At 46.9% G+C, this 26,261-nt stretch overlaps 2 protein-coding genes across 3 annotated transcripts in view; one reads left to right on the top strand and one right to left on the bottom strand.

Moving 5' to 3' along the window:
* GPR183 (G protein-coupled receptor 183) overlaps positions 1–17,736 on the bottom strand; it is an 87,507-nt gene extending 69,771 nt beyond the window's left edge. For both annotated transcript variants that reach the window (XR_015299299.1, XM_086934377.1), the window contains exon 1: positions 17,550–17,736. The gene's annotated coding sequence lies outside the window, so the exon portion shown is untranslated. The remainder of the gene's footprint in view (positions 1–17,549) is intronic.
* Positions 1–26,261, top strand: part of UBAC2 (UBA domain containing 2) — an 873,507-nt gene that overhangs the window by 294,707 nt on the left and 552,539 nt on the right. The gene's annotated exons all lie outside the window — the stretch shown is intronic.

Here is a 26,261-nt window from a genome sequence, read left to right as displayed (position 1 = left end):
GCAGCCACCTGAACCTTGTATTAATATAATTTATGGGAAAAACAAACACTTTTATCCAGAGCACTTTTTTCCTATTTTTACCCAAAAACTCAGAATGTAGCTATATTTTGGCTAATTTCTTGACCCCCCCAGAGGAATCCAAAAACCCTGGGAACCTTCAGAATCTCCTGGATGTTGGTAAAAAGAACCCAAATTTGGACAAAAGGTTATAGAGGTCTAAGCGCGAACTACCCCAAATAGGGAGATTTATGAATGCATTCAGAAGCATGGTTTTGTGGCAAAAGTTTGAAAAAGGAAAAATCTATTGAAGATTTCTCAATAGTAAATAACAGGACTTGGAGACTGTCATCAACTGATTAGCCATTGTCAAGTTCGAGTATATACAAGGACATTTCGCTTTCTTTAGGTCTAAGATGGAATACGACAAGGAACCATCGAATCAGGCCAAAAGAAAGTCATTCAAGATATTTAGCTTGCACTGGATGATCACAATCTAATTTGGAAGAATTTCGTTATAAACAATTCACATTAATCTACCATTTATGCAATTGCGCTCAAAAAGGAGTCGCTCAGATAATCAGATAACTTAATCTTCCCCACACCTCAGATATCCATTGAAATCAGAATATTGTGGGAGAACATAAGGAAAAATAATCTTACTCCATACATCAGGAGCGCCAAACGTGCGTTAATAGATAGAATAACAGTGGAAAGTGGTGAACCTTAAGGCACATCCTATGTGACACTGTAAATGAAGTATAACAACACTTTACTGAGCCAACACATATAATTGGTAGACAAGAAGGCCTGACGTCAGTGGCCTCCTGGTATTTTTTGTTTATATTAGTAGTCCGGGTTCCCTTATAAAAGCCCAATGATAATTGTTTGCAAACCATGCAGGATCACCCATTGAAATATATACACTAGGAAGGAAAAAATCTTTCTGTTGCAGGAACTTGAAAGTTATACGTTTTTGGGGGGAAACCAGAAAAGCCAGGTGATGTTGTTTGAATTGCAGGAGGGCAGCAGGACTTTAAGTCCTGGCACATACATTTAAATGCCAGTTGGTTTTAGTGCACAAGAAATTGTTCGGCTGGTAGAATCCATGCTGTGGGGCAAAACCATTCAAAACATGGGAACAAATTGAACAAGATACTGTAAATTGACTGCCACTTTCATGCTCTGCACACATGCATTCATGACTACTGGAAACATGGTGTCAGTTTATTAACAGTGCCCACAGTCAAATAGATTATATTTTCTCAATGAAAGATTATTTATTGTCCAGAATTGAAAAGTAGAGGGCAAAGGGAGGGGAAGTTTGACTTTTATTTGTCAAAGATGGCAGTGAGGGTCCATAGAACAAATTCGTTTTCGATTCGGAGAGTAATTAAATGACATTGTACGAGGCATCATTTGCCAGTGACTGGTCAAAACCATTGTTATCAAGAGTCTGGAGCTAAGTGCTCTCACCTCACCCATTTGCTGGGTTACAGGCTACCATCTCAGTGGAGGATTGCAACAGCAGTTCAGAGAACACTTCCCCTGGAGGAGCCTGGTATATGGCTTAAAGTGATGAGCTCTGATCAGAATTGACCCCTCCTTAGCAATGGTCTCCAATTTGTAGTGTAGCATGGATACTATTTTTCAGCAGCTTTCTATTTTGTTTAATAAAATGGGTCCCAGCCCAAATTATTTAATCTTGTTTCAACATCATCAGATATGGTATTGATGGCATATCTGAAAACTAAGTGGATTACCCCATCTCTCTGATTTAAGTTGTTTTCTTGGGTGCCCAAGAAGTGCTAACTGCCGGAAATATTTTTATAACATACTATTTAAAGTTTTGATCACACAATATACATAACAGACCAACCCACCATTAATAAATAAAGCAAATATGAACGCAGCAAGATATTACAGTGGACAGTGTAGAACACTAATTCACTCCAAGGCCCTGATTATGAAGTGGGTCATAGTTTTCCGACCTCTGCACAAACCCTTGTTTTCACAGGGGTCGGTATGCAGAGTTAAAGACCTCACCCTTCATTACATTTCGGCAGGTCGACCTGCTGGAATTTAAAAGCAGAAAGCATACAAGATTGTACGAAATTAGAAAGGAGCTGGAGTACAGAATATAGCGAGACCAGCTAACAGAAATACCGGCAAAAGATCAAACTCTATCTGCTGGAAATTAGACGAGCCCAAGCAGTATACTATAAGAAAAAAATTAAGCTTGCCTCTAATTCCACCTGGGAAAAAACTGTATTAGAGCCCTCCTCCAATGGTCCTTCACCTTCCCCCTCCCATTATAATGAACTCGCTGAATTTTTCAACAAGAAAGTACAGGATTTTTATTCAGCATTCCATCCTCCTAAGGAAGATCTGATCTTGGAGGATTAACCGAAACTACCCCCTACCCTCTTACTGCATTTCCCAACCTCAGACTTGTTAATCTTCGGTAAAGCCTAGCCACGGTCAAATGAGGCTCACCCGTGGACTGGGTTCCTCCCTGCATTCTAGAGAAGGTTGCAGAGGAAATTCTTCTCACTCTGATAGATTTACCTAACTTTTCGTTGAGTACAAGAATTGTTTTTCCAACATGGAAAGATGCTATGATAAAGGCTCTGTGAATCAAGCCAATGCAGATCCCCTTGACCTGGGAAACTATAGACCCATTTTCTTCTCCCGTCTAGGAGTAAGCTTTTGGAGAAGCATGTCGGCTCCATACTAGTTCACATCCTAAAAAACATGGCATTCTTCATCATACTCAAACCGAATTCTGTCCACACAATGGTACCGAGACTGCCCTTTGGACAATGGTGGAGGACACTAAAGAACGGCTGGATCGAGGAGAGGCCGTAGCTTTCATCTTCCTCAATCTCAGTGCAGCATTTGATATTGTTAACCTCCACACCATCATTTAACAAGTGAATAATGCTGGAATTTCTGGTTTTGCTCTTGCTTGGCTTAAATCCTTTCTGAAGGATAGATCAGTCCAGATCTTTGAGGGCGGCTGTATCTCAGTCTCCTTCCCACTTAAATGCTGTGTTACACAGGGCTCCTCGTTGAGCCCTACACTTTTTAACTTATATATGAGGCCCTTGGAGGAGGTCGTTCAATCCTTCGTGATTTCAATCATGGCCTATGCGAATGACACCCAATTGATCTTCTCTCTCATGCACAATCCTCACACTGCCTGCTTAGGCCCCTGCCTTGAAAAGGCTGCCTCCTGGATAAATAACTCCTGTTTGGAACTAAATGGGAATAAAACTGAGCTCCTCATTCTTGGCAATAACCCCAATCTTCTGATGGATTGGGTTGACCAAGCAGCTGGGACCTGCACCTGTTCCCAAACCGACCATAACAAGCCTGGGTATATGGCTGTATTTACAACAAGGGGTGGTGAGGGACAGAGTCTCTGAATTAAGCAGAAAGCTCTCACCCAGTCAAGAGATCAGGGCTAGATCCAACACCGTTTTTTAGCTCACTGCACCATCCCAGTTTCAGAACCTGGCTGTATGCAAATTAGTCTGTTCCTGTCCCAGTGCATGATGGGAACAGGGCAAACCAAACTACAAAAGCCAATTCTTACACTGGGAAGGAAACAAGCTCCCGGGGACCGGTTTCTGGCATTACAGCCGTCTTCGGCCCGGTTTGCTTGAATCCTGATGGTGCAATGAGCAAGGGTCTCACATCTGAGAATACCCTTCCACGCTTAGGGTGGACAAAAATATTTACAACAAGGGGTGGTGAGGGACAGAGTCTCTGAATTAAGCAGAAAGCTCTCACCCAGTCAAGAGATCAGGGCTAGATCCAACACCGTTTTTTAGCTCACTGCACCATCCCAGTTTCAGAACCTGGCTGTATGCAAATTAGTCTGTTCCTGTCCCAGTGCATGATGGGAACAGGGCAAACCAAACTACAAAAGCCAATTCTTACACTGGGAAGGAAACAAGCTCCCGGGGACCGGTTTCTGGCATTACAGCCGTCTTCGGCCCGGTTTGCTTGAATCCTGATGGTGCAATGAGCAAGGGTCTCACATCTGAGAATACCCTTCCACGCTTAGGGTGGACAAAAATATTTACAACAAGGGGTGGTGAGGGACAGAGTCTCTGAATTAAGCAGAAAGCTCTCACCCAGTCAAGAGATCAGGGCTAGATCCAACACCGTTTTTTAGCTCACTGCACCATCCCAGTTTCAGAACCTGGCTGTATGCAAATTAGTCTGTTCCTGTCCCAGTGCATGATGGGAACAGGGCAAACCAAACTACAAAAGCCAATTCTTACACTGGGAAGGAAACAAGCTCCCGGGGACCGGTTTCTGGCATTACAGCCGTCTTCGGCCCGGTTTGCTTGAATCCTGATGGTGCAATGAGCAAGGGTCTCACATCTGAGAATACCCTTCCACGCTTAGGGTGGACAAAAATATTTACAACAAGGGGTGGTGAGGGACAGAGTCTCTGAATTAAGCAGAAAGCTCTCACCCAGTCAAGAGATCAGGGCTAGATCCAACACCGTTTTTTAGCTCACTGCACCATCCCAGTTTCAGAACCTGGCTGTATGCAAATTAGTCTGTTCCTGTCCCAGTGCATGATGGGAACAGGGCAAACCAAACTACAAAAGCCAATTCTTACACTGGGAAGGAAACAAGCTCCCGGGGACCGGTTTCTGGCATTACAGCCGTCTTCGGCCCGGTTTGCTTGAATCCTGATGGTGCAATGAGCAAGGGTCTCACATCTGAGAATACCCTTCCACGCTTAGGGTGGACAAAAATATTTACAACAAGGGGTGGTGAGGGACAGAGTCTCTGAATTAAGCAGAAAGCTCTCACCCAGTCAAGAGATCAGGGCTAGATCCAACACCGTTTTTTAGCTCACTGCACCATCCCAGTTTCAGAACCTGGCTGTATGCAAATTAGTCTGTTCCTGTCCCAGTGCATGATGGGAACAGGGCAAACCAAACTACAAAAGCCAATTCTTACACTGGGAAGGAAACAAGCTCCCGGGGACCGGTTTCTGGCATTACAGCCGTCTTCGGCCCGGTTTGCTTGAATCCTGATGGTGCAATGAGCAAGGGTCTCACATCTGAGAATACCCTTCCACGCTTAGGGTGGACAAAAATATTTACAACAAGGGGTGGTGAGGGACAGAGTCTCTGAATTAAGCAGAAAGCTCTCACCCAGTCAAGAGATCAGGGCTAGATCCAACACCGTTTTTTAGCTCACTGCACCATCCCAGTTTCAGAACCTGGCTGTATGCAAATTAGTCTGTTCCTGTCCCAGTGCATGATGGGAACAGGGCAAACCAAACTACAAAAGCCAATTCTTACACTGGGAAGGAAACAAGCTCCCGGGGACCGGTTTCTGGCATTACAGCCGTCTTCGGCCCGGTTTGCTTGAATCCTGATGGTGCAATGAGCAAGGGTCTCACATCTGAGAATACCCTTCCACGCTTAGGGTGGACAAAAATATTTACAACAAGGGGTGGTGAGGGACAGAGTCTCTGAATTAAGCAGAAAGCTCTCACCCAGTCAAGAGATCAGGGCTAGATCCAACACCGTTTTTTAGCTCACTGCACCATCCCAGTTTCAGAACCTGGCTGTATGCAAATTAGTCTGTTCCTGTCCCAGTGCATGATGGGAACAGGGCAAACCAAACTACAAAAGCCAATTCTTACACTGGGAAGGAAACAAGCTCCCGGGGACCGGTTTCTGGCATTACAGCCGTCTTCGGCCCGGTTTGCTTGAATCCTGATGGTGCAATGAGCAAGGGTCTCACATCTGAGAATACCCTTCCACGCTTAGGGTGGACAAAAATATTTACAACAAGGGGTGGTGAGGGACAGAGTCTCTGAATTAAGCAGAAAGCTCAGGCCTCAGGCCTGGGCATATAATTAAAGAACCGCGCATATGTTTCAAAACGCAAACTTTTGTTTAACGGAAAGTGAGAGGTTTTTTTCTTAGAAAATTCCCCTTTTAAAGTCCACAGTTAAATGCAATGCTAAATGTCTACTTACATTCTATACACATATGGGGCAAATTCCAACATATATTTGAATCCTCTATTACATCATTTTTTAAAGAAATCATGTATTTAAGCATTCAGTAATATTCATGCGTAAGTGTACTATGCCTTGGTAATTTAAAGGAGTATCCATCACCATGTGAAATATAAAGTATGGGAGCCCCAGATTTCTAAATATATTACTTGGCGGCCCAGCTTCAATGACTAGCTGGGTGGTTGGACGGCTGGGCTTTGGAGACCGCAGGCACCTCGGCTCTGATAGACAACCCAGGGTTGCTGATAGCGAAACTCCTCCTCCCGAAAGTGGCCATTCCTTAACCAGGGTTGCTGCTACAGGTGGCCTTGAGGTGCTGGCACAGGAGCCTCCGGCGTACCTCCAGTATCTTCTCTTGTTGGGGCTACCGCAAGGAGGCGATCATTATCCTTTCACGAAGCTCCAGCTGAGCGACTGGATGGCTATGGATGCGACAGCATGGGAGATTGCTTCCAACAGGTGGAGGTGATCCCTCTGGAAGACTTCCTAACGCATTATGACCTCTCTCCTGGACCCTTCTTGCTTTATCACGCACTGGCGAGGACGTTTAAGGATTTGTGGCCTAGGGATTGGCAAGAGCCAGAGATCCATCTACTGCTCCAGGCGATGGTGACTCAGGGGTCCGCGTGGTACCTAGTGAAATGGTTATACGGGGCACTTTTAGGGATGATTGTGAAACCACTGACCGCACATGAGAGCAATGGGGTGCTCTATTTGATCGGGAGCTATCTGACAAAGAATGGAGTAATGCTTTAAGGAGCTTGAAGCGGGTCTCCAGAAATACAAATTATAAACACATTCAAATGAACTTCCTTCATATGACCTACTTAACCCTACATAGACTACAACTGATTTTTTTTTTTTTTTTAAATCTTTTTTTATTAACTTTTTTACCAAAAGAGCTCACACGGTACATCATATTGCGATCAAAAATGTTACAATGATACAAACATGCCATCAGATTGTAGTCAGTTTCATATAATGAACGAATTAGGGGCATGGATCCGTTAGTGACTGACGTAGTGTGAGCGTAGGGGGAACTAGGGGTAGAGGAACGGAGAACCGTGTGTGGAAGGAAGAAGACTGATTGCTAAGGTAGTGAATCTACAAGGGAAAGGAGAGAAAATACCCCGGGAGGGAGAGAAGAACAGGGTGGGGGGGAAGGTAGTGGGGCGAAGACTGAGTAGGAGGGCCCACACTCGACCTCCCAAGCAGCTTTCAGGGTGTGCAGGGGCTTGTTTAAGAGTCCCCTGATCGACTTATACAAACAAGTGACTAGGTGCCTGCCGCTGCCCATGTAAAGGATGGTGTGAACTACGGGGTGTGTCGCGGGCTCGCCGGTTGTAAGGTCACAGTGTGGGCGATAGCAGTCGATGAGTTGGCGATGTGTCAGAAACTGCCCTGGGGGAAAGCCGTGGTCCTCAATGAGCTGGTCGTACGGGCAAAGTTGGCCCTCCGCAAATAAGGCCTCCGCCTCCGTGACCTCAGATTCTGTCCACACGCGCAACCTGGTGCTCATGAAGTATGAGTCCCCTCTCGGCCACCCCGCTAGCGGTAGCAGTGGGGAATAGCAAGGGGTCTGTGCTGCCATGCGGTGAATTTGTTGCATGCACTGGCGGGCCACTGATACTTGCAGGGGGTAGGTCTGGCGGGGTTTGGTGCCAGGGAGCAACAGACGACAGAGCTCTGGTATGGGGACACGGCAATGTGTTGTGTAGGTTTCCCCGGAGTTCCTGCCCGCCGTCCAGTACGCGAGCCACTGGAGTTGAGCTGCGAGGAAGTATGACTCGAAGGCGGGGGCAACCAGACCCCCCTGTGTGGTGGGTAGCTGGAGTTTGGTGAGGGCTATTCTATGTCGGCCGGTTCCCCACACGAGAGTGCGGAGGAGTGTGTCTAACTCGCAGAAGAAATGGCTGGATGGTACGACCAGAAGGTTGGAGAAATAATACAATAGTCTGGGGACAGTGATCATTTTAGCCAGAGCTACCCGACCGATAGGGGCTAGCGGGAGATTTTTCCAGAAGCCTACCAAGCGCAGATGCTGGCGAGAACCCTGCAATTATTGCCCTCATAGATGTCGGCAGGTGAATGATAGAGGCGGACACCTAGGTAGCGGGGGGCGCCCGTGTTCCAAGACAGGCTCAGTGTACCAATCCGGACCTCCTGGGGGTCGAGGGAATTGTGCAAGGGATACACCATGGGTTTCTCCCAGTGTACTCAGAGTCCAGATGCCTCCGCGAGTTCGGACAGGACCGTCCATATTGGGGTAAGATCCGTGGTTACATCCCGGACGTATAGGAAAAGGTCGTCCGCATACATGGAGACGCAGTGGACCGTATCCGTTATGGGAATGCCCCAGGCGGCACCCTCCCGGCGCAGGCGGATCGCCAAAGGCTCCACCGCCAGGGCGAAGATCAGGGGCGAGAGGGGGCAGCCCTGTATGGTACCCCTCTCAACTCGCAGCGGGGACGAGATGTAGCGTCCCAGCCTGACCTGAGATGTAAGGTTGGTGTATAGAAGCCGAGTATATTGTAACAAGGTCGGCCTATTCCCGTCCGGCGAAGGACTAAAAGAGGTATGGCCAAGTCACTGTATCTAAAGCTTTTTCGAGATCTAGTATGATGCAGGCCGCTCGGGGGAAGGCGTCTCCCACCTGATCTTGGACATGGAAGACTCGTCTGATATTCTGAGACGTGTTCCTGCCAGGGACAAAACCATTTTGGTCTGGGTGTACTAGGGGGCGTAATATCTGTTCGTACCTGGCGGCCAGTATTTTCCCTAGGATTTTGCAATCCGCCGAGAGGAGCGTGATAGGGCAGTATGAGGACAGTTGTTGTGGGTCCATGTGCGGTTTGAGAAAGGACACAATGGCCGATTCCCGTAGCGATTCTGGAAGTTCCCTCCGTTCGAGGGCGTCCGCGAACATGGCGGTCAGCCGGGGAATCAACAGGGTGGAGAAGGTACTGTAGTACTCAACTATTGTTCCGCGCCAAGGAGCGTACCACGCAGGAGACATTGGCCGCTGTTATTTTCGTATCCAGGGCATCCCTGGTCGCCTTTGAGATATAGGGAAGCGGCAGCGGGTCCAGGAACTGGGTCACCGCCTTCTGTCGATAGTGTGTCTGGGTGCTGTACACTGCGGCGTAATAGTGCCTGAATGCGTCGAGTATGTCCTGTTGGGAGCGCACCAGTGTGCCCGCGGTTGTCCGGATCTCGGTAATGGGTGCCGCGTCTGTGTCTTGGCGCGACAACCATGCCAGTAGTGTACCTGTTTTGGTCGCGGTCTCTGTGTACATGAGCCGCATAAGCGCGGAAATTGAATTTCCGCAAGTCCACTAGGGCGGCAGCGTATTTCATTTTCGCCTCGGCTACCTGGGCCAACGTAGCCGACCGACATCCTCCTTTTTGGTGAGTGTCGCTAACGTGCATTCCGAGTCGGCGAGCGTGTGTTCGAGTGTGCGGCGGGCCCCCACTAACTATTTGATACAAGCGCCCGAGCAACTACTTTGAATGCGTCCCATTCCACTAGCCTGGAGGTGGCGGTCCCGGTGTTGTGAGTGAAGTAATCTTGGACCGTCTGCGCTTGATCGTGCCGAAATACCTGGTCTGTAAGGCAGTCCTTCGGGAGGCGCCATGTGGGCACCGGAGGGTGGGGTGGTCTCCAACGGATGCAGAGGATATGTACATCATGGTCTGAGACTACTCGGCCTAGGTAGTCGGTGTGTTGGACCTTAGGAATTAGTGACGGGGTGCATAAAATTCTGTCAAGCCTGGTCCGCAAGTTATGGGGGACGGAGTGGAAAGAGTATAACCGTGTGTGGGGATGGTGAGCTCTCCATGCGTCTGCGAGCGTCCAGTGTCTGAACCAGTGGCGGAATCTCTCTGACCGTGCAATGGCTGGGGAATGTTGTGGTGGTGGGTGGGACCTGTTAAGTGTAACGTCCAGTTCACAGTTGTAGTCGCCCCCTAATATCCACGGGAGGGAGACAAATTGGGCCAACACACCCGAGAGGGAGTCCCAGAATCTATCCTGCTCGACATTGGGTGCGTAAATGCTACCTAATAGGATTGGCTGTCCGTCCAATATACCCTCCATCAGGGCATACCTCCCTTCCTTGTCCACTATTCCGCGCGTTTCCTGAAAAGGGGTGCCTGGGGGAACCCATATGAGCACGCAAACGCAGAGTATGATGTGGCGCATAGGATACCCCACCAGCGGCTCCTTAATTTGTCGGACTCGGGCGCCGTGAGGTGCGTTTCTTACAGGAACGCGATGTGGGCTTGTTGGCGCTTAATATATGCATATGCCATGTATCTCTTGCGCGGCGTGTTTAGGCCTCACACGTTCAGGGTGAGTATACTAACGTCTGCGTGCAGCATGGGTAAGTGAGTGAGAGGCGCCCTGCGCCAAGGTGCGTGTTCTCGGACGTGGGATGCACAGGTATGATGGATAGAGTGACGGCGCTGCACGTGGATAGAGCCCCCGTGGGCCCCCCTCCATATGTTTGTAAAGATAGGGAGATAGGTCCTGGGACGTAGGGTCAGCTGGACCATAAAATACTTGAGGGAAAAACAGGGTGCTGGCCCTACCACTACTTTCTACAAGCTCCCGAGTTTGAGCTACAAATCAGGCTTATTTCAGATTTGTACGGTATCATTTATTTATACCTTTTACTTTTTTTCTATTTTGTTATTTCATCAAACAAATCAAATTGCATGAAATCAATTTCAATAAAGGAGGCAATTGATTCTTAATAGGAAGAAACAAACCAAATGATTGGACTGACTAGAATTTGGATTAATTCATATAGTCTGAGATTTATTCCTCTCACTGATTTATTGTCATTCATTTTGTTTCTACCTCCTTGTTAAAAGTGACTTTATCCTTTACAAGCATTGTAGATTTGCTGAATCACAAATTCGAAGAATTTGAATTTGCTGCATAGCAATGGTGCAATATGTATATATGTGTATATAACGAATCGTTGTGTTAATGCCATATGTTAATGTCTTAATTGTAAATGTTAATGTTGTATCTTTTTCATGCAATTTGATTTGTTTGATGAAATAACAAAATAGAAAAAAAGTAAAAGGTATAAATAAATGATACCGTACAAATCTGAAATAAGCCTGATTTGTCGCTCAAACTCTGGAGCTTGTAGAAAGTAGTGGTAGGGCCAGCACCCTGTTTTTCCCCCCTCCATATGTGTCATCTGCCCTAATGCTCATGTCTTCTGTGGGGTACGAGGGGTGAAAGAACTGGGTAACCAGAACATGCAACTGAGTGGGGGAACTGTCCATCGGCAAGCTCGATACATCCAAACTAGCGCTCAAAGAACCAGGGAGCGAACAGTCTATTCGTAGGGGTGGCAAGCCGAGCCTGCGAGGCACATTCTTTTTGGGGCGTTAGCAGGAGAAATGGTTGTCATTATGGGGTGTAGTGTGTCAAATGTGTTCTGAAGCAGACGGCGAGTGGCCCCCAGCCGGAGTACCAACCCGTAGAAATCCTTCGGTAGAGCGTGTTGCCGGGCATTGACCGGTATTGCTCCTACTGGGCTGTGTCAGCGATCAATGGCGTGACCGGGGGCATTGTGATGGAGTCAGCTGTGGGACGGGTTGGATTACTGTCCTCTTCACTGCTCGATGAAAAAAGGTGAGGGACCCCCTCAACGTCCTCCTCCGATTAAGGGGCCCCGAGGTCCGCCACAGCCTGAAGGGCCTTTCGACGCTCCTGCATGAGCTGTTCCAGGTCCGGGGATTCGACTTCCTGACGCCTGGCAGGGTCCCTCCAGTTCTGTTGTCCTGGTTGCTGCGTTTGCTGCTGGGCTCGCCTTCTGTTGCGAGGTGTCCTGTGGCTGCGTTTCTGAGGCTGGGCCGTGGCCGATCCTTGCGTTCAGTGGCGATCTGCCCAGTCGCAGGCCTCCTCTGACGTTAAAAAGAAGTGTGTGGAGCCGGCATAGATGACTTTCAGGCGGGCAGGAAATAACAATGAGTATTGAATGTCATTCGCACGTAGGCGTCGTTTTACCTCCAGGAAAGACACCCTAAGTTTTTGCACCGCCTTGGCATAGTCCGGGAAGATCATGACGTGTTGGTTTTCGACCTGTAGGGGACCTGCTCGTCTGGTCGCCCGTAGCACTGCGTCTCGATCCTGAAAATGAAGACATTTCGCGAGCAGGGGGCGAGGGACGCCCCCGGGTGGCTGTTTATCGGTCGGGACCCAGTGGGCCCGTTTCAACAAGAAGAAGGCAGTGCAGTCCTTGGTTGGGGTGAAGGACTTCTCCCAGGCCTCCACATATTCGATGGGGTGTGCACCCTCGACCCCCTCCGGCAGTCCCAGCACGCGTATGTTGCAGCGCCGAGAACGTCCCTCTAAATCGTCCACCCGTTCCTCCATAGTTGCCAGGCGATCCATGGCTGTCCGAAGTGTTTGTTGCTGGGTCTTCAGGGTAGGCTGTACCTCCGCCAGGGTCCTCTCTCCCTCCCGGGCCCTATCGGCCAGTTTCCGCTGGTTGTCCCGGATGAGGTTGATGTCCGTAGTGAGGGTACCCAGGCGCTCTTCCATGAAGGCCCTAGAAAGTTCTATGGCTGCCAGGACCCCGTCCAGCTTGTCAGAGATAGTAGGGTTCGGTTGCGGTGAAGGTGCTTTGGGAAGGGTGCTGGTGCAGGGTTGGTTTTCTGGCGCCGTTTCTGGGACCGCAGTCTGCTGCGTGCCCTTCTGCTTCCCCATAGCGGCGTCCCCAGGTGTCGTTCCTGCGTTTTTTTCCTACGGGCTCGGAAATGAGTTCAAAGTCCCGCACCCCTGTGTGGTAGCCGTATGACTCACCGACTTCTTGTAGTAGGGGGCGTAGTGCCCCCTAAGGTCCCCAGCGCCCCAATGGGGGCCACCTCGCTGTGTCGCCAGCCGTGCCTGTCGGGTGGGACCCACCGCGTGTAGTCAGACCTGCGCTGTTCCTCCCAGTGCACCTGCACCCAAAGAAGATCGCCCCCCCCCCCGAGAGCAATCCGGTTCTGATTCAGTAGTGAACGTCCTGTGAGCACCTGGGGGGTCCACCTTCTGCAGCCCGACCGGGGGTAGGCCCAGGCTCCGTCTAGATCAATGGGCCACAGTCGCCATCTTAAGGTCAGGCAGCGGTGTCGTGATGGCCAGCCTACCAGTATTGTGTCCAGGCCGGCAGGGAATCTCATGGGGGGGCGGCCCGCGGGGAAGCCTGCTGCTCGTGACACTCACCCCCAAATGTCGCCCCTCAGGTCCGCCGGGAAAGCTGTCTGCTCCGATGTTGCCGCTCTGTGTGCGCCATGTTGAGGCCAGGCTAGTTCTATCGCGGGCGTCCCCGCTGAGTGTCAGTTCCCCTGGGGGGGGGGATGAGCCGCCCGTTCCCTCCGGGGCCGATGTGTGTGCCGGGGCGGGTGCCACCTCTGACCCCCACTGTGGTCTGCGTCTCCGCTGCGACGTCCTCCGTCATCCGGCCGCCTCCGCTGGTTCAGGAGCGATTCCAGTAGCCCGCCGGCACCAGGCGGTGTCTCCGATCGCGGTGGCAGAGGGTGGGGGGGACCGCTGTATGGCCGGTCCCGGTCTTGCGCTTTTGCCGTGTGTGCCCGCAGTGGATGTTGGTCTGGGTGAATCTCGCCGCCAACCTCCTGCCCTTTAAGCAGCGAGCCACCGGCATCTTGGGCTCCGGGCCGCGGGTGAAAGTCAGCGACATTTGCTGCTCTTGTAGCGTGAGGCACCGCTGTTTCCTGGCTTCTCCCGGTGCCGCCAGTCATCCGCAGTTAGGGAAGATGTTTTCACCCCGAAGCGACGAGGATTACCGGGCTATTTGGCCACCCGCGCACGGAGCCTCAGCAGAACACAGCCGCCATCGTGGCTTGCTAAGCCCACATAGACTACAACTGATACTCAGAAATGTTGTACAAGACTGCAGATGTGGAGTTCGCTCATATGGTATGGAGCTGGCCGACGCTGAGCGGATAGGGGCCTGTTTGTGATTAATCATGTACTGACCCGTACACTCCCTTGCACAGCAGAGGTCTGTCTTCTTGGCTTGTTTCCCCAACCCAGGGCTAAGAAGGTGGGCTCCAGGTTTGCGTATCTGGTGCCAGTACTGGTGCGCCGGCGCATTACACTGAAGTGAAAAGCGGAGGCAGGACCCTCAGTTGTAGCCTGGGAAAAAGATGTAGAAGTTTGGGCCAGGGCGGAAGAGAGGGTACTGATGGGGGAGGATGCCAGAGGGCATCGCTGTCACCCAATTGCAGGACTGTGGGCAGAAATACTTCGGGCGTGGGATAATAAACAGGGAGGGGCCACAGAACCGGATGGTCCGGACTCCCCAACTGGGAAGCTACACAGGCTTGAACCTCCCGAGGTTTGCCCCTAGAAATACAGGACATTAAACATGGAAGGGACTGATTTGAGGCGGAAACATATTGCGCTCCCCCTTCAGAGTTTAGAATATCATCTTAATCCCTACGTACAATACACCTCCCTAACCAGACTAGTCCGGAACATGAAAATGAGCCTTCCATATAATTTAGCTTGGTGCCATAATTGTTTACATGTTTATGACTGTGCCTGTTGCATGGTTGTTTGTTTGATTCAAGTCATTACAACCAAGTCTGTAATCTGGCAACTACAGTTACTCTCTATGAACCTTAACCTGGGAATAGCTATGGGTTATGTTACTCTTGAAGTATGGTAAGACGTAATGACGAGCTCTTCAGAACAGATGTTAAATATGATATGTAATTCTACTTGCAGGTAGAATATAATGTTGCTTTTTAAAACCCCTGGGGCTCTTGCATATATGTACATGAAAGTATATCAAAATGTCAATAAAGATACATATATATATATATATATATATTTTTTTTTATGTAAAATATGCAGTATGAACCGACATTCTATCATTTAGCAACTTCAGGGTATATTCGTAATCATTAGGAAACTATTGATTGATCTGAACCCTTGTGCATTTTTGTTTTTTCGCAAATATCTTTTACACACTTCATAAAATTTAAAACATTTTCACACCGAACTTTCACTGTTTTGAACAACATGAAAAATTATTTTGAAATTGAAGATATGGCTTTTGCTCTCCATGCAAAAAAAACGTTTTTTTGTAGCTGTTAATAACGCCTACGCCTGCATCACGGCTCTCGGAGACGCAAAAATCCATTTGGGGCAGATTACAATCCTTTCACAAGTGAATTGCAATTGTTTTCAACATCTGCACAGACCAACCAGTGCAAAAGTGATATTTACACAAGCTTACTACTACCTACATTCGTTATTTTTTTCCAAAAGCCGTTTGTACAGGTTTTGCGGCAGAATTACACTGCAGTTGCTATTCATCTTAGCACGTGATCGTCATTATTGGTGCACAATTCTGCTATATGCCCTGGGCGCGTGACTACAGGGGTACAAATAGCCTGAAATGATGTCAGTATAACGTTTCACGACTGCAGCGTTATGAGTGTGGGTATCCAAATTCTTGAAAGTCATACATATCATTAAGAAAATTACCTTTTGAAGCAGAAACATTGTCAGCGATGCGTGTGTGTGAGAGTGGTCGGGTGTCTTCTGCACTGTGCGTACCATACTTGCAGGTGTAGTCTTACTCCTATTCGTAATATTAACAAATGACACAAGAGCAGAATAATAACGGTTTAAAGAAGAAATGTATAGCAGATGTACGCAATTAATTTGAATCTAAGGGTATATGTTCTGTAGTTTAATGCTTAAAGCATGCTGTCACCTCATGTTACTCATCTTTGAACTATTTAGAGCTATTCATTTTCTTCAAATAGTTTACTATTACAGTGCAGTTTTAATGGAAGTTTCAACCTGCCACACAATCGGCGGCGGCTCAGCATAAGTTAACCTATACCGTTATTTTACCTCTTCTGTGACTTAGAAGACCCCCCCTTTGTGTCTTCAAACACGTGATTCCTTTGAGCTGGACGGCGCCATTTTCTGAGCAGCGGCTCCGACGCTCGGCGGTTTGCTGCCTCTTGAGGGTGCCTGGGCTTGGCTGCTTCAGACACGCGGAAGGAGGCAGCGGTCAAGCAGCCAAGTTACAGGGTGCCGTTCGAGCCAGGTTTAAGATTAAATCCGCAGCAGCAGTCACTGCTGCAACTTGGATTTAAAAAAAAGAATGTTCACACCACCAGGTGCACAGGAAGTCTGCATTTAACACAGTGAAAGGTGGCAGACAAAAGTGGGTATAACTGATTAGTTACCGAGCTAAACCTTTTCAGAATCCCTGTAATGTTCAACATACCGATTAGTGCTGCGTTAAGAGCGAAATATGTTAAATTGGCTACAAACTACAGTCTCACAATTGCTTAAGAGGTTCATATTGTTTGATGCCTAGTCTTTTGTTCTGCTGGCAGTGCCATCGTGCAATGCCTGTTTGTTGTGAGGGACCGTACTTCTTATGGTGTAGATATTAAGAACTTTGCCCGCCAGAGAGACTTTGCAGCAGCCAGTGCATCTGCTGGGATCAGTGCTTTAAATGGGCCGGTACTGTCCGGTACGGAGTACCTGCACTTTTTTATTTATTTTGAGAAGGACAGTACCGTCACATCTCAAGAGAGACGTAATACCTTTAATTGGAGAGTACCTGCACTTCTGAGAAACAAGCAGGTACTCGGGAACAGAATACCGGCACTTCTATTTTTCCATTCGGATGATGCCCTCAAATGTGTTATGTGCGTCTGTCGTTTCAAGACAAATTAAATGTATGTTTTACTTTTCAGACACTTAGTGAAGTTTTTCTCCTCAGCTCCTAATCAGTCCAGATGGGCGTGTAAGGTTTGGTCACATCCTTTTGAAGCGAAGAGACGGAGATTGTGCAAACTTAAGAAACCACAAAGGCTCCACTCCCCTGCCCTGCCTTCTGAGGAAAGCGTTTCTGGCCCATTATGCTCTTAGGTTTTTTTTTCTGTTTTTTTATTGTTGTTTAATCTAAAGTTGGATAAAAACCAGAAAGGCTACTTGCTTGAGAAAAAAATATTTGATTTTGTATTTGATTAAAGTATATTTCAAACATCTTAATACTACTGCCCCAATATATGTACTAAAATACAATAGGATACAATGCAAAATTCATTTCACTGTACAGTTTTACGAGTTTTCATTTGTTCCAACCAGTTGGAATATCACCCTCATTATTTGTTAACTAAAAAGTGCATTATTAAAAGTAACCAAAATTTTTTCCATTTTCACCATCTCCCTTATACTTTTTAAAGCATTGATGGCGCAGACATTCTCCCGTGAATATGATTGATATAAAGTCACACATGCACAATATTTGTCTTCTGTGTTCATGCAGTACTATAACATGCAAGTATTCTGAAAAGCTGCCCCTCCCCAGCCAAAGGGCAAGCATTGCCCTTGCACCAACACATTGAGTAAATTCCAAGTAATTTCCGTGCCCTTAAGTCTCAGCGGGTTAGCAGCAAGACATTTGTTTTTCTTCGTTTTACTTACATAGAAGAGTCACTTGTGATATCCGCAGCGTTGGTAGATCCGATAACTGCCGAAGTTGTGGGTCTAACAACAGATTCTCGTTTTCCCCATTATTTTCTCGGCCTCCGCTAGATGCGTGCAGCTGGCCTCGTGGTGTGCCATCACCATTTCCCTTCCTTGTGGTTGAAAGTCACAGACTTCTCTAAACGCCACTACCGGTGGCAGATCACTACACGCCGCAGCTGATACTCCACCTACACTAGAAGGGAAGTGAAAATTCTATCTTTCTGCGGGCCTTTTTCCTCTGCTTTGAACATTAAGAACAGTCTGAATCACTAATTTAAGTTGTGTTGTTGTCTTTTTTTTAAATGGAATGCACAGAATTATAGATAACTACTTGAGCCTCAAACAATTTTTTAACGTTGCTATGGTAGCAACCAGTAATAAGTACTAACAACACCAGTAGATGTGGCAAACGTTTTTTTTTTTAAGTTAAGCGGTTTTTCATTGATTGACAAGTTTGGTTGGTGTGAACTCTTGTGAGTGGTTGAGTGTGCAAATGAGTCAGTGTTTGGATGAACAGATGTGTGAGTGGGAAGATAGAGGAGTAGATGAATGGGTGCATAACTGCATGTTCATATGAATGAATGAGTCATTGCATAGAATGGATGGACGAGTGCTTGGGTATTTAGGTTAGTGTGGTTGAATGACCCATGTAGACCATGGGATGATGGCTGAATGGGTGAGTGCGTGAATGCATGACAAACAAGTGAGTACAAAGAGGGTTGGTTGAATGGGTTAACCATACACCCACACCTATGTATTTATCACCTAATTTATCTAATCACCCACTCACACTCATCCTTTCATCTACCCATACACTCTTCTATTCATCTGTGTCCCACTGTACCATTTATTTAAGCATCCATTTATCCACCCAGTTATATTCATCTAGCCATCCTTGTATCCACTCACATTTATGCACTTATTGATCATTCACCTACTCATGCATTACCTGTCTTCCTGTGTGAGCAAGTAGCCCTTGTACACACTGTATATGTGTCTGCATTTGTGTGTTCTGTTTGCATGGGTGTCTGTATGTCTATTAGTAGTAGTGCACTTGTTGCAGGGTAACTTTAAAATGAAGAAAAAGACAGACTCCTCTTGGCAATGTAAAGACAGCTTTTTAATGTGGCTGCAAGGAGATCGGCAGTCTTCACACAAGTAAACAGCCAGTCTCAATTTGCTACTTCACAGGCAGATATTTTCATAAAGAGTTAAACGATGCTAGTTACAAAAGTTCAAAAAATGAATTACTAGGTAGTTACACATTGTTACACATTAGTTATGGAAAAACATGAGGTCACCTGGTACCCTAGACTTTAACCACATTTTCTACGCATCTTCTATTGCAGTTCTAACAAAGCTTAACAAACAAAGTATTCTACTTTTGAATGCATGTGTATTTGGGTTGAATGCATATTTATTTGTGTGTGTGTGCTCTATCGTGCTGCTAAGTCCTCTTATCAGATTCAGTGTGTTCTTGGCTAATTCAGTCTCCTGCGCCCATTGTCTAACCATGTTTCAATCTATTGAAAACACAGAATATGTGCCGGTATGCCTGTGTGCTAAGGCCTCCTCCTGACATTTAGGAAGAAAGTAAAAACATGGCTCTTCAACCAGTAATCACTCACCCCTACTGCCTCTTCTATTATCTTCAGTGCCGAGACACCCCAGGGTATTTGTGCGCTATATAAATTACATTAATAAATACATTCCTTCAAGATTGTCAAACACAGGTTTCCTTTAGCTATGACCTTACAGGTCATGCAGTCTGTTCTCAAGGAAACTCTTCACCTCTTTTTCATCAGCACATGTGTTTGGCCTGCACTGCTGTTTTACCACGTATAACTGTGCTGTTGCGCTGTGTTTCCATATTTTATTTCTTCAATAAGACACTTATAGGTGAGTTTTTGTGAGTATTTGGGACTTCTGTCTTTCGATCTGTGTGCTTTAAAAAATAATAAGAAGAATGACTGCGGAATGCTTGCCCTAATCTCAGCAACGGGTAATTGCTCTTGGCTGAATTCTAGTTCATGTTTTTACCCACTGTAACCCTGCATGCAGGGACCAGAATGATTGTATGTGGATGAGGTTAATCCAGTCATTCTATTCTGTCCATAACCTTTCTGATTTTCACCTTTTGGTATCCCAGTAAGACGCAATGCGTTTGACATCAGTGTCCAGCTGTGAGTCCATAGCTCATTGTGCTATAGAATAAAAGCTCCACCTCACTGATGAGACCCAACCAGGATGAAACGTTTCTGGGGTTGCTTTTTTTTCCCAGGCAGAGGAGATGTAGCCTAGTGGTACAGAATGGATGGAATCTTTTTGGTTGGAGATAAGACTGATTTCCATATAGTCTGTGTCCATAACGGCATAGTGAGTAAAAAATGATGGACTGAAGTGCAGCCCAAAGTAATTACCATTGATATGATATGATATGATGGATTTATACCGCGCACAAATACTCAAGAGTGTCCTGGCGCGCAAAATAACAGTGACCTGGTGGAGCGAAGAACTTAAAACAGCTGTTTGAAGAGTAAGGTTTTAAGTTGTTTTTTAAAAAGTCAGAGGTCCTGAGTGTTCCGTAATTCCAGGGGCAGAGAGTTCCATGCCATCGCTGCTTTGACGGAAAGAGACTGGCCCCCATGCCGCGTTTGGCGGAATCGTGGGATCGTCATCCGTCGTTGGGTGGCTGAGCGCAGCAGTCTGTTAGGGACATAGAAAGCAAAGCGCTTCCTGATGTACATTGGTCCAAGATCATGCAGGGCTCTATGCACCAGGGTAAGAACTTTGAATTGCACTCTCTGAGCCACAGGAAGCCAATACAGATTGCGTAAATGCTGTTTTACGCTAGATCTTCCAGAGATGTTAAACAGAAGTCTAGCCGCGGCGTTCTTTATGGTCTGTAGGTTTTTTTTGCAAATATACAGGAATACCTATATACAGAGCATTGGCATAATCGATGCGGGAGAGAATGAGAGCACAAACAACCATTTCCTGGGCCGGCCTCGGAAGCAAGGGGAAGAACCTTCTTAGTGACTTAAGGGTTTCAAAGCAAACTCCAGTGAGTTTCTTAATTTGCACTGAAAACTGCAGGCCTTCTCCAAACCAGACCCCCAAGTTCTTTGTTGGAGCGCCCTCTGAATTAGGTCGAGGAAAGTCTGGAGGCCATAAACTTTCTCTGAAGGCAGGCGGAAACTGACCATATAGAAGGACCTCAGACTTGTCCTCGTTGCATTTCAGTTAGGCATGGGCCAACCACTTAAACACAGACGAGAGTCAGTTCTGAGCAATTTCTGTCGGCAGGTCGGAGTCCTTCCAGGTAAATAGGAGCTGGGTGTCAACAGCATATGCGATTATTTTTGCACCCAGTTCCTCAGCCAGAAAAATCAGAGGAGCCAAATAGATATTAAAGGGCAAAGGGTTCAAAGTAGAACCCTGAGGGACTCCGGTGGACATTTTCTTGGCAGTCGATGAAAAAGGAGGCATCCAGACCTGCTGGGTGCGCTCTTCCAAAAATGATTTCATCCAGTCCCGGGCGCAGCCTGCAAGTAAGTTGAATTTGTGTATTCCACCCAGCATCTTTTTTCTCTGTGTGCATTTATGTCCTATGTAATGTTGATATGTGTGTATTCCTGTATATGTTTTTCTCTGTCTGATTATTTGCTTTGTGTGTGTCTTTGTGAGTATGCCCCTTTCTGGTCACTCTGGGTGCTTGAAGGTGTGTTTTGCGGTGTGTAGGACTGTAGACATGTCTTCTTGCTCTGTGTGCAATTACGTCTGTATGTATGTTGATTTATATTTGTTTTAGGATGCTGTTGCAGGTTGAGCTGTGCATCTGCATGTGAATATGGACACGCATTGAGTGTGCATGTATGCCTTCAGGTTATGTGATATTGTGTGAATACACCATACAAGAGCTAGAGCTGTTGGTTTTGTCAGTGCTATTTTAGTTAGCCAAGATAGGAAAGTATATTCCGTTTGTATTGCAATCTCACTTTACATTTACTTTAACTTTTACATAGCCTTTGCTAAATTGACTCTTGCACGTTATGTGACTATCAGCCTGATTCATGAAGCAAAATTGCGCTCGCAATAGCTGCGAATATGCTATTGCGAGCGCAATTTACAAAATCGGTATTCACCACGAAAATTGCGAAATCTCAAACACAGAATAGCGAAATCGCTAAAAGATTCGCAGAATCCCGGCAGTAGACCATTTGCGAATCGGAATTTGCGATAAACCACGGATTCTGCGAATAAAATAGCGATTTCGCAAAACAATCGCAATCGGTAATCATGAAAAATCGCAAATAGCGAAAAAAACCAAAATCGCAGTTTGCGAGGCGCAATTTAAGGACAAACCAAAGCAGGTGGTAACCATCAAAGCCATTGAAATTTTTTTTTGAAAATCCGTTGCCCAATCAGTAACCGGTGCAGGCCTGACCAAACACACTTAAGGAGATGCAGCATCATCATAAGGAGTCTCACAATGCCAGGACTCTACATGGTGGTCAGGCGGCGAAGGCTACAGCGAGCAGCACGGAGGAGACGCAGAATCCAGGACAGGATATTCCGCCAGCGGGTCACCCTGCTGGGCCAAACCAGAGAGCAAATATACGCCAAGTAGCGCCTGAATGGGCCAATTATCATCAAGCTAATTCAGGACCTTGACCCCCTGATGCAGCACCCAACAAGGCGGACCAATGCTGTGCCCCCACATGTCGAGGTATTGTATAGCCTGCACCTCCTGGCCTCCGTAAGCTTCCAGGGGATAGTTGCGGCTGCTGGGGGGATATCCCAGCCCACCATGTCCCGCTGCCTAGGGAGTTTACTTGACGCAATGCTGACCCAGCTACACCACCACATCAAATTTCCCACCAGCCGACAGGATTTGGATGAGACCAAGCATCAATTCTACAATGTTGCACATTTCCCACATGTGATAGGATGCATTAACTGTACCCACATCCACATCTTCCCACCAGCTGCAACGGAGTACATGTACCGCAATCGCAAGTCCTACCACTCCCTCAACATCCAGATGGTTTGCAATGCTAAGACATACATCACGGACATAGTGGCACAGTACCCGGGGAGTACACATGACTCCTTCATATTCCGGCACTGCGGCTTCCACACACGACTGGCCAGGGGAGACTTTGGTGAAGGACACCTACTTGGTAAGTACACTTTACCCACAGTGTTACACTGCGATGAAGTAGCTGCGCTGCACAGGCACTCACCCTCTGCTCCTCTCATTCAGGTGACAGTGGCCACCCCATACCTCAACCCTGCTACACCACAGCAACGGCGTTACAATGTAGCACACATACGCACAAGGAATTGCATTGAGAGGACATTTGGGCTACTGAAGAGCAGATTCCGCATACTGCACAAGACTGGTGGGGCCATGTACTACAGTCCTGATGTGTGCTGCGGCATTGTGGCTGTGTGTGCAATACTACACAACATTGCTACCAAGTGCCGGATACCTGTAGAGATCTCTGGCAGTGAGTCAGAAGGGGACAACCGGCCACCTGCACATGTGCGTCATGCACGCGGGGAGAACCCAGCTGAAGGACACAGATGCCGCAACCACATCACAATGAACAATCTCTAGTGCACCCACTCCCCTCACCCAACAAATCACATTTGCATGCCAATGGAAATAATGACAGGAGGCCGATCTATGATGCTAGATTAAATAATATTGTTGAGGCACAATAATAATGTTATGTTTCCATTATTCAAATGCAAGCAGTATTGCGCCATACTGCTCCTAACAAAACACAGGACATGCTTGTATCATCAGCATATCCCAGCCAATGTACATGAAACTCAAGTGCGCCTCCGGCGCGCAGCACCCAATCGCCTCTCTGGCTCTTCCTCTGGGACGGCACGTGTCCCTGCAGTGGGCCTGGTGCTGCGGCGTAACACGCCAACCTGTGAGGCAGATAGGCTGCTCACACTGGAGGTGCCCTCACTGGTGTCGTCCCCCCCGACATTGCCTGGCCCAGTAGGATGGAGTGCCAGTACGGCAGTGGTGACCTGCTCCAACACTCGTGCAACATCCTCGCAGCATTGGATCATCTGCTGCTGCTGCGCCAGGTACTGTCGTGAGAGCTGGGAGGTGGCATTCCCAACTATATAGTTTGAGCGGGTGTATGCTGACAGCCGCGTAAGTAGCTGCCGGTGGCGGCGGCGGGTGGTGTTGCGCTGCGATATGAGCGCAGCAATGTTGGCCTCCATGGCTGTCGTCATGCGCTCAATCCTGTCGGCCACATTAGCCATATTGTGGCCAATGTTGTGGAGCTGCAGTTGGATCGCCCCTTGCCGTCGTGCCTTCAGTTAGTGGATGCGTAGCATCCGGCGCTCGATGCTCAGGCCCGGCACGCGCACAGCCATCCCCCTCCTGCCGCTGCGTGCTGTGTTCTGCTGGCGAGCCCTGCCATGCCTGCTCTGCTAAAAAGAAGAACAAGGGAGACCGTACTCACGACGGAACCAGGGTAACGTGTTTATCCAAAGAACAATGGTTCCTGTGGCATAATAACTTGTACAATTTGTATTTAGTACAACAGCTAAATAGCGCTTTTAAGTTATCAAAGAGGAGGGGTTTGGTAAAGAGATAAGCACATTCATACCAAATTATAGAAAATGCTTTTGTATTTCAGGTAAGACAAATATATCAGCGACATATATACAAAAAGGTGCAATGTGTCCCCAGTGATATTGTGAGCGAAACAACACAAAACATAGACAGTAAGTGATCTGTACAATTTTCAACTATGAATATTTACAAAAGGGAAATGACCAAACGCAATAATAAATCAATTTATAATCAGTGACTATCTACAATCATAGAACACTGTGTTTGAGGGGTTCATTAACTATGGCGTCGACGGCGTTTCGACCTGTTAGATGAAGGTCTCATCAGGACTAAACAGTGAGGGACATCTAAAGGGAAAAGTGAAAAGTGTATAAGTATGTGTATAGTCGCATTACGTGATAGATGTATATGAATTAAATTTCAGGAAATATACCTCATGGTGTCTTTTAATAACGCAACCCATGCGTGATAAAATAATAGAATCAACTTACAGTGAACCCAGCCGGGCACTGTCAAGGAGCAAAACAAGACAAGCATTAGTGGTGTCACACTCACTTTAGTTTAGGCAAAATGAGCAATTCGCCATATTCTAAGACTTACCACTTTCATGGAAATACGTGGTAGTCCTATGTGAGGGCTGGCGGTCAATGCCGATACAGCGAGGGATGAACAGGGATGTACCTGTTAATACAAATGCGCCTGTTAGTACGGGTGCGCCCTAATGTTAGCATAAGGCTCCGATGTCGTTGGAGATGTCTACAAGGATCTTAGAATAGGTTCATACCTGCTCGCAAGGGTAGACCCGCTCGATCGCGTTTCCCGGTCGTCTGTGTAATAACAGAATGAGTTCCGGGTATAGACGTCATCACGCTTATAACTTGATGCGTGCGGTGTGCGCGCAGTAAAGAAGGGGTGGGGAAGTGCTCAAAGCTATTGTTTGTAAACATAGAAAGACTTCCTGCTTCGATGTTATCCACGTAATCATAATAACAATGATCGTTATTTACAAGCATATTGTAGTATATAACGATTTTGTACATAGTCAATAATGCTCGATATGTTACAAACAATTCAAATTCGATTACACACAGCAATTAAAAGAAAGATATGCATTTACAAAAAACAATCATAAGTACCCCACATTTAATATCGTCATTGTTGTAATGCATAACTCATAAACATGAACCGTTATATCTCAACTATACATTATTGGAGATCTTTACAAGAGCCAATGGAGATCCCTTCTTTTCATTATCAGTGTACACCCCACACTTTCACTCAATTTGGCAGTTCTTGCTCAGAGATGGTCAGTTTTACCAGGTCTAATCAGGTCATCAGAGTAGAGACAAAGCCCCTCCATTCATCTGCAGAGTTTAGCCCTTCATTAATTGAATTGATTCTATCAATCCAATGGCACTCACGTCGTTGTAATATTTGTGAAATGTCACCACCTCTCTCAGGTACTGTCACAGTGTCTATGACCTGCCATTTCATCTGGTCTGCAGAATGATTTTTTTCTTTAAAGTGACCTACCAGTGGTGCTGTTAAAACCGCTTTTCTTATGCAGCTGCGGTGTTGGCCTATTCTTGCTTTCACTGGTTGTTGTGTCTGCCCAATGTACGGTAAACCACAAGGGCACCAAATGCAATACACGACATTGCGTGTATTACAATTTGAGAAAAACTTCAGTGTATATTCATGACTGCCATGTTTGAAGGAGCTTGTTTTCTCTGTCAGAGGGCAAATTACACAATTGCCACAAGGATGATGGACCAAGATGGGTGGGAGATTCCATGATGTTTCTAATGTGCCACCTCCCTTGGTAATTTTTTCAGTAGATGACCTAACCAAGTGATCTTTCAAATTTTTCCCTCTCCTATAGGCAAATAAAGGTACTTCAATTTGGGGGTCAATGCTTTTAATGATGTTCCAGTTTTTTATGATATTCTTGCGGATCTTATTGGTGTGAATCCCAAAAGTGGTGACACATACAATTTTCTCCATTTCTCTCTTGGGTCTAGTAACCAATAGTTCTTCTTGAGGGCAGTACCAGGCAT

This window comes from Lissotriton vulgaris, chromosome 8, assembly GCF_964263255.1.
Source record: "Lissotriton vulgaris chromosome 8, aLisVul1.2, whole genome shotgun sequence".
NCBI classification, from domain to species: Eukaryota; Metazoa; Chordata; class Amphibia; order Caudata; family Salamandridae; genus Lissotriton; species Lissotriton vulgaris.
Note: the sequence above shows the minus strand (reverse complement) of the source record. Positions and strands in the feature narration are given on the sequence as shown.